Raw genomic sequence first — 9965 nt, 5'->3', positions numbered from 1 at the left:
CAGTTGAATACACAAAGAGTTTTTGAATGCATATGATGCACAGGACACTATACCCCTTTGGCACTAGATTGAAAAGATGAATAAGACATGGTCCCTGCCTCAAGGAGCTTGCACTCTAGCTGTGGAGGCATACAGAGGAAGACACCTCTTCGTGGTAATGTGGTAAGCTAAAATATGCACAGTGTGCTATGGTGACATGAAAGAAGGCTATTCAGCCTAATTTGTCCAAGAGGGTTTCCTGGAATAATAATAGCTAACACATACTGTGCTAACTATATGCCAGGCACTGTTATAAAAATGTTTATGTACACACACATTCACACACAATTAGTTGAGCTGTGAGACTCAAAAGAATACATTGTCCAAGTAAAGAGTAGGAGTAGCAGCAATAGCAAAGGCACAGAGATGTGTCACACTATGACGTACATAAGCACTGAAAGAGGTGTGATATTATCATCACTTTGAGTTCATCATGGCAGACCTTACTAAGTACCTGGGACTTTATCCTTATGGTTATGAGAGGCCACTGAAGCATTTCAGGATAGGGAGTGACCTGACCAGATTTGCATTTTAGATGATTTATCTGGATGCCAGATCTAAAGACCTGAGCCAGAAAGAACAAGTGGAGGGAATGAGGGGTTGCACTAAGGCAATGATAGAAGAGAATGAGAAAGAACAGAATCAGGAGATGTTTGAGGAATAGGATGGCAGGTCTTGGAAGCTAGTTAGATCCAGGCAGTGGGAAGAGAGAGAAGAAACGACTTCCAGGCAGGGCCAGCTTTATAGGCATGTGACCTGTGTAGTCACACAGGATCCTGGGCATAGAAGGGCTTAATACTCAGCTTTTGCTACTCTTGAAATTCCTACTAATCTTTGAACAAGAGGTTCTGCATTTCCATTTTGCGCTGGGCCTAGGAAAAAGTCTATCTCATAGTGATGCCTACTAAAGTGAGAAAGTCACAATTTGTCAGTTTACTACTTAGCTGAGACACAATGGTGAGTCCATGTGGGAGACAGTGGAGAACGCAATAATATGTGAGAGCCCCTCTGTCCGTGATTAGTATGGACCCTTCCCTGCCCCTAGATCCCCCCATATCCATTCAGGGGAATTCCTTTTGTACACGTTTGCTCCACAGAGTGAGAACCTAGTTACATTTCTGCTTTTGATGAGAGGGAGAATATGAATTTCATTTTAGAAGATTATTAAGTGTGAGGGACTTGAGGAACATCCAGATAGATATATTTTTGGTAAGCATCTGACCAGCTACAGACTGAGTCTGATAATTAGGGAAGCAATCAGGGCTAAAGATAGAGATGGGGGGGTGGGCACGGTGGCTCATGCCTGTAATCCTAGCACTTTGGGAGGCCGAGGCGGGCGGATCACGAGGTAAGGAGATTGAGACCATTCTGGCTAGCACGGTGAAACCCCGTCTCTACTGAAAATACAAAAATTAGCCAGGCGTGATGGCGGGAGCCTGTAGTTCCAGCTACTCGGGAGGCTGAGGCAGGAGAATGGCATGAACCTGGGAGGCGGAGCTTGCACCAGTGAGCCGAGATTGCGCCATGGCATTCCAGCCTGGGCAACAGAGGGAGACTTCGTCTCAAAAAAAAAAAAAAAAAAAAAAAAAAAAAAAAAAAAAAAAAAAAGATACAGATGGGGGAATGATGAGTCACAGGAGTCCATGAAATTGTCCCAGTGAGAAAAGTGTGCTAGATGAGCCAAGGATGGCCCCCATGTGGGATTAAACAGACAAGAAAAGGCCCAAAGAAGCCAAGATGCAATTGTCAGGTAGCAAAACAAGAGTACAGAACAATGTGCCAGAATTCAGAGGGGTGGAGTTTTGAGAGAGAACGAGAATGGTCAGTGTAGCAAGCTGAATAATGGCCACCCAAAGATAGCTGGCTCTTTCCTCTGGAACCTGTGACTATTACCTTCTATGGGAAAATGTTTACAGATGTGATTAAGAATATTGAGATAGGGAGATTATCCTGGATTATCCAGATAGACCCTAAATGCCATCACTAATGTCCTTATAAGGGACAGGCAGAGGGATGTTTGATACATACATAAGAGAAGGAGGCAATGTAACCACAGAGGCAGAGATTGGATGGTGCAGCCACAAGCCAAGGAATGATGGCAGATTCTTTTCTAGAAACTCTGAAGGGAGCACACCCCTACTACACTTTGGGTTTGGCCCAGTAAAACTGGTTTTGGACTTCTGGCCTCTAGAATGGTAAGAGATTCTCTTATTTGAAGCCATCAGGTCTGTGGTAATTGGTTGCATCAGCCTCAGGAAACTAATACCATCAGCTATGTCAAATGCAGCAGGGAATCCTTTAAAACAGGAGTCCCCAGTTCCCAGGTCATGGACCAGTATGGGTCTGCAGCCTGCTAGGAACCGGGCCACACAGCAGGAGGTAAGCAGCTGGCGAGCCAGCATTACTCCCTGATCTCTGCCTCCTGTCAGATCAGCGAGGTACTAGATTCTCATAGAAGCACAAACCCTACTGTGAATTGCACATGCGAGGAATCTAGGTTGCATGCTCCTTATGAGAATCTAACTAATACCTGATGATCTGAGGTCGAGAGTTTCATCCCAAAACCATCCCCTGCCCCCGTCCTGTGGAACAATTGTCTCCCACAAAACCGGTCCCTGGTGCCAAAAAGGCTGGGGACTTCTGTTTTAAAATAAGAACTGAAAACTGTCCACTGGATTTATCTTTATAGAGGCCATTGGTGAACTTGCTGAAAGTTGTTTTTGGGGAGAGTAGGTAAGACAAATTATGAAGAATTACATTCATCTTTCCTACTCCTGAAATCCATACCAGCATTGGGACATTAGGGAAGATGCCATCAGCAGACCAGAAGCTGAGGAATTTCCCAACCAGAAAAATCATACCTAAGACGATGGCAACTCAACACAGTGAAAGAAGTGACAACTGAAAAGGTGAGCAGATCTCTCTTTGTAGTCACATTCATCCACCTCTCCTTCACCACCCCAGGCCTGCGGCAACCACTAACCTTTTTTCTACTTCTGTAGCTTTCCATTTTGAGAATGTTATATACATGGAATCATGTGATACATGACCTTTTTTTTTCTTTTGAGACAGAGTCCTGCTCTGTCACCCAGGTTCAAGCGATTCTGCTGCCTCAGCCTCCCAAGTAGCTGGGTTCACATGCATGTGCCACCACACCCAGCTAATTTTTGTATTTTTAGTAGAGGCAAGGTTTCACCATGTTGGCCAAAATGGTCTCAAACTCCTGGCCTCCAGTGATCCGTCTGCCTCAGCTTCCCAAAGTGCTGAGATTACAGGCATGAGCCACCATGCCTGGCTGATACATGACCTTTTAAAATGGACTTTTTTCATTACAATGCCCTTGAGATCATCCAAGTTGTTGTATCAATAATCTGTTCCTTTTTGTGGTGGAGTAGTATTCCACAGTATGAATGTACCACAGTTTAACCATTCACCAATTGTAGGACATTTTGCTTGTTTTTGGCTTTTAGCTATTACAGATAAAGCTGTTATGACTATTTGTATACAGGTTTTTCTACCGAAAAATGCCCAGGAGTGTGATTGCTGGGCTTTATGGTAAGTGCCTGTTTAGTTTCTTTCTTTTTTTTTTTTAAAGAAACTGTCAATCTATTTTCCAAAATGGTTATGCCATTTTACATGCCTACCAGCAATGTATGAGAAATCCAGTTTCGACACATCCTCACTAGCATTTGGTGTTGTCACTATTTTTTAGGTATTCTAATAGGTAGATAGTGATATCTCATCATGGTCTTAACTTATATTTCCCTAATGGCTATCTCAATATATTTCCATGTTCTTATTTACCATCCATATATACTTTTTGGTGAAATGTCTCTTCATGCCTTTTATCCATTTTCTGTTTGGATTATTGGTTTTAACTGTTGAGTTTTTTTTTTTAAATTTTTTAAATTTTTTTTTATTTTTTGATACAGGGTCACCCACGTGGTGTGAACACAGCTTACTGCAGCCTCGACCTTCTGGGCTCAAGTGATCTTCCTACCTCAGCCTCCCAGGTAGCTGGGATTACAGGTGCATGCCACCACACCCAGATAATTAAAATTTTTTTTTTGTAGGGATGGAGTCTCCCTACATTGCCAAGGTTGGTCTCAAACTCCTGGACTCAAGCGATCCTCCCACCTCAGCCTCCCAAAGTTCTGGGATTGCAAGTGTGAGCCACCATGCCTGGCCAATTGTTGAGTTTTGAGAGTTCTTTATATACTCTAGATATGAGTCCTTTGTCAGATATATGATTTACAAATATTTTCTTCCAATCTGTAGTTTATCTTTTCGTCCACTTAACAGGATCTCTTACAGAGGAAAGTTTTAAATTTTGATTAAGCCCACTTATTATCTTTTTTATAGATTGTACTCTTAGTGTCATGCCTAAGAACTGTCACCAAGGCCCAGAATCCTGCTGTAGGTTGAATGTCTGTTTCCCCCAAAATTCATATGTTGAAACCTAACCTCTGGTGTGATAGTGTTAGGAGGTGGGGCCTTTGGGAGTTGAATAGGTCATGAGGATGGGGTCCTCATGAATGGGATTAGTGCCCTTATAAGAGAGACCCCAGAGAGTTCCCTTTCCCCTTCCACGATGTAAGGACACAGCAAGAAGGCACTATTCTGTTCTGTGAACCAGGAAGTAGGCCCTTACCAAATGAAGAACCTGCTGATGCCTTGATCTGGAACTTCCCAGCCTTCAGAACTGTGAGAAATACAATTCTGTTGTTTATAAAGCCACCCAGTCTATGGGATTCTGTTCTAGCAGCCTGAATGGACTAAGACTGTCCAAAGACTTTCTCCTATGTAATCTTCTAAAGGTTCTATAATTTTACATTTTATATTTAAATGATATTTTGATTTTTGTATAATGTGTAAGGTTTAGGCCAAGATTTACTAAGCCTCTTAGTGTTATATTTGGTCAAATGCTTTTTCTGCATCTATTAATATGATCATGTGATTTTTCTTTAGTTTGTTAAAATGGTAAATTACATGAATTGCTCATATTGAACCAACATGATGCAGAGAATCCCTCTGTTGGGTATATATCCAAAGGAAATAAAATCAGCATCATGGAGGTGTCTGGGCTCCCATGTCAATTGCAGCATTATTCACAAGAGTCAATATATGCAAACAATGTAAGTGTCCATTGATGGATGAATGGATCAATTGTGCTATATATAAAATGGAATATCATTTGGCCTTAAAAGAGGAAATATTCCTTTGCAAAAACATGAATTAAACTGGAGGACATTACGCTAAGTGAAAAAAGCCAGACACAGAAAAATACTGCATGATCTCATTTATATATGGGATCCAAAAAAAGTCACATACATAGTGTACAATGGTAGTTACCAAGGGCAGAGAGGAGGAGGAAATGGGGAGATGTAGGTCAAAGGGTACAAACTTGCAGTTATGTAGGATCAATAAGTCTAGGGATCCAATGTGCCACAAAGCTACAGTTATTAATCTTGTATATTGAAGTTTTGCAAAGAGCGTAGATTTTAGGTGCTTTTACCACACAAAACAAGAGGTAACAGTGGTAGGTGATGGATATATTAATTTGCCTGCATGTCCTAATCTTTTCACTATGTATATCAAAACATCATTTACACGTTAAACATACACAATTTTTTTAAAAAGGAAAACAGCTGTGGGATTTGAGTTTACTTTCAGCTCCACTGCTCCACAGCTTTACCACCTTGGACAATGTTCTTAGGCTTTAAGCTTTCAGGTTTTTCTTCTCTAAAGTGGGAATAATAAAGTTTAATACTTTAGACTGCTGTGAGGAATAATAGCACATAGCCCTTAGTAAATGTGTGTTTTAAAAATCTGGAATGTTTTAATCAGATATGGTGTCTTAGTCTGTTTCTACTGCTATATCAGAATACCACAGACTGGATAATTTACAAAGAAGAGTTTATTTGGCTCGTGGTTCTAAAGACTGGGAAGTCTAAGACCATGCTGCCAGCATCTGGTGAGGGTCATTCCATGGTGGAAGGCATTGTGTGGTGAGGAAGCACGTGCGACAGAGAGCAAGAGGGGGAGGGGGCAAACTCATCATTTTCATCAGAAACCCCCTCCCATAGTAATGGCATTAATTCATTCATGAGTGTGGAGCCCTTGTGACCTAATCACCTCTCCAACATCCTGCCTCTCAACACTGTTAAAATGGGAATTCAATTTCCATTTTATGAACTTTTGAGGGACACACTCAAACCACAGCATATGGTAAGACACAGAGACACAGAAATGAGTGTCACGAAGGAAGATGTTTTTAACTGGGTAAAACATTACAGTTTCCTAGAAGCAGAAGGCATGTCATCCCACACAGGGAAGCACTAGGGTTGACCAGGAGGTGAAGGGAATGAGGGGAAAGCATGGGTGAGACTTTACTGTGGTTGTCATGGGAAGGAATGGGTGAGGCAGGGTAAGCAGCTTCTAAGACTGGCTGGTTTGAATAATTTCAGCAGGCTCTCAGGTGAGAGGCTGGCCCTGGGGTGATTAGGGGATGGGAATATTGGCTTGGCTTATGAGAGTTTGTTAAAGGAGGTAGTTGGGGATACAGGCTTTGGATTGGCTGGGGTGTACATGTAAGGCATGCTCCAATGGGAGTCTTTTGCAATCTCTAGGAATTAGTCCTAGGAAGAGAAGTCTTAGCAAGAATTCAGATGTCAAAACATCAGCAAATAAAAAGGCATGTTACTACAGTTTGTCATTATTCACGCATTTATGGCACAATGCATGTATCAGAGGATTAAACAATGAAAAAGACACAAGTCATGAGTAGCTTGCAGTCCAGTGGGGGATACAAACAAGTAAACAGTGTGAAAGTGCATTAATGGGGAAAGAACAGAGTATTAAGATGGCACATACCATGGGAGGGTTGTGAAGAAAAGTTTCCAGGAGAAAATAATGTCCAAACAAGACCTAAAGTATGAGCAGACACTAGCCAGGTGAAATGGGGCGACATCTGTGGTGGGGAAAGGTGGAAGAGATTGGCCAGGCTGAGAAGACTGCATGTGCCAAGGGCGAGAAGCAAGGGACAGGATGGGCTCCTTACAGAACTAAAGAAAAGTATGACAGCCGCCTTGGGGGCAGAGTGCAGAGATGTGAAGACAAGGCTGAAACAGACTTGTTAGCTATTGTATAGAGTTATCCTGACGGCAAATGGGGAACCTTCAAAGAATTTTAAGGATAGGAGAATACATAGAGATTTGAGTTTATGCAGATAATGGGTAATGTGGAGACTCAATTAGAAGGGGAAACACAGGAGGTTGGTGCAAGAATCTAGGTTGGAAATTATCATGGTCTATACTAGAATGGTGGCAGTGGGCAAGGTGAGAAGTGGCTGTATTTGAGATACAGTTGGTAAAACCAAAAGAACTTTGTGATTTCTGGATGAAGAGAATGAGGGAGTTGGAAGATTCAAGAATGACATCGAGGTTTCTGGCTTGCACAATTGAGTAGCGTGATTTGCTGACATGAGGCATACAAGACAAATTCTGGGGAAAGCAGATGCATGCAGATCTGGACACGCTAACTTGAGATGCTATTTTGAACACTCAAGAGATGTCAATTAGATGTGTATCTGGAACTTGGAAGAGAGATCTAGGATGGAACTATAGGAAAAGGAATTACCAAAATACAGATGGTCATTTGAAGCCATGAGTACATGAAATCACCTGGTGCAGGCTCAGGAGAGAAAAGACCCTGGAAACAGCCAGAGGAAGAAAACAAAATGAGACCAAGGAGTGGCCAGAGAAATAGAAATAGTGTGATGTCAGAGAAGTTTAAGAGAAGATTCCATTTTAAGGAGAGCAAAGTGGTCAATTTTAAATGTTAGTTAAAGGGAATGCACATCTAACCTGCGGGATTGACAGCAAAGTCTTTGTTGACCCAGGAAATTTTATTCTGAGCCAGGAAGTTTTTTTTTTTTTTAACCTTTGCCAGTCCTAGTTCACATAAAATTACCAGCCATTACAAAAGTATTCTAGTTTATTTTTAAGAGACAAGGTCTTACTCTGTTGCCCATGCTGGAGTATAGCGGGTACAATCATAGCTCACTGCAGCCTTGAACTCTTGGCTCAAGCCGTCCTCTGCCTCAGCCTACTGAATAGCTAGGACTACACCCAGCTAATTTTTATTATTTTTATATTTATGTATTTGCTTTTTTGAGATGGAGTCTCACTCTGTTGCCCAAGCTGGAGTGTAGTGGCATGACCTTGGCTCACTGCAAACTCTGCCTCTCAGGTTCAAGAGATTCTCCTGCCTCAGCCTCCTGAGTAACTGGGATGACAGGCATGTGCTACCATGCCCGGCTAATTTTTGTATTTTTAGTAGAGACAGGGTTTCACCATGTTGGCCAGGCTGGTCTCAAACTCCTGACCTCAGGTGATCCACCCTCCTCAGCCTCCCAAAGTGCTGGGGTTACAGGCGTGAGCCACTGCGTCTGGCTTCAGCTATTTTTTTAAAAAATATTTTTTGAAGAGATGGGGTCTTGCTATGCTGCCCAACCTGGTCTCAGAACTCCTGGCCTGAAGAGATCCTCCTGCCTTGGCCCCCCAAAGTGCTGAGATTACAGGCATAAGCCACCATGCCCAGCCTTTTGTAGTTTACAAATGAATGCACGCTGTTGAATAATTCTGTTCCATAATTAGATAGTCTGACCACTAGTAAATAATGATTGATGCCCTTTGAGGATTTTTGCTCTTTGTGCCCCTGTACCTTAGACCTTAGGAAGAATTAAAACTCTCTGGTTGAGGAGAGTTTGTGTCATGCCCTTTTTTAAAAAATTATTTTAATCCAGTCACATGATTGGGTCCATACTGGTTGAACATATTTCAGGAGATTGACAAGTCATCTATGCTTATCATTTGTACCCCAGCTCTATTATTTTCTATTCTTTACACAGGTTCATCTTAAACAGTTTAACCATTACCAGTCCAATATTCTACATCAGCTATCAGAACTTTCTGCAATAGAAATATTCTATAGCTGTACTGTCCAATATGGTAGCCACCAGGTACATGAGTTACTGAGCACTTACAGTGTGGCTAGTGTGACTGAGGGAGTACATTTTAAATTTCTTTAAATTTTAATTAACTTACACTTAAGTGGCCACAGTGATCTTCAGTAACCCTATTTTTTTAATGTATTTTTTGAGATGGAGTCTTACTCTGTCACCCAGGCTGGAGTGCAATGGTGCGATCTCGGCTCACTGCAACCTCTGCGTCCCAGATTCAAGCGATTCTCCTGCTTCAGCCTCCTGAGTAGCTGGGATTACAGGTGCCCGCCACCAGGCCCAGCTAATTTTTGTATTTTTAGTAGAGACGGGGTTTCACCATGTTAGTCAGGCTGGTCTTGAACTCCTGACCGCAGGTGATCTGCCCGACTCAGCCTCCCAAAGTGCTGGGAATACAGGTGTGAGCCACTGTGCCCGGCCCCTAGTAACCCTATTTTTGCATTTGATGTTGAAAATTGTTCACATATGATGGTAATCCTATTGAAAGACTTGAAATTAGATAAAATGTTAGCTGTGAAACACTTCATAAAAAAACAAAACAAAACAAAACAAAACAGGCCGGGCGGTGGCTCATGCCTGTGATCCCAGTACTTTGGGAGGCCGAGGAGGGCGGATCACGAGGTCAAGAGATCGAGACCTTCCTGGCCAACATGGTGGTCAAGAGATCAAGACCTTCCTGGCCAACATGGTGAAACCCCGTCTCTACTAAAAATACAAAAATATGCTGGGCGTGGTGGTGCGTGCCTGTGGTCCCAGCTACTCAGGAGGCTGAGGCAGGAGAATCGCTTGAACCCAGGAGGTGGAGGTTGCAGTGAGCCGAGATTGCGCCACTGCACTCCAGCCTGGTGACACAGCGAGACTCCACCTTAAAAACGAAACAAAACAAAACAGTGACTACCACTGT

The sequence above is a fragment of the Nomascus leucogenys genome, chromosome 14 (assembly GCF_006542625.1).
Source record: "Nomascus leucogenys isolate Asia chromosome 14, Asia_NLE_v1, whole genome shotgun sequence".
Classification (NCBI taxonomy): Eukaryota; Metazoa; Chordata; class Mammalia; order Primates; family Hylobatidae; genus Nomascus; species Nomascus leucogenys.
Note: the sequence above shows the minus strand (reverse complement) of the source record.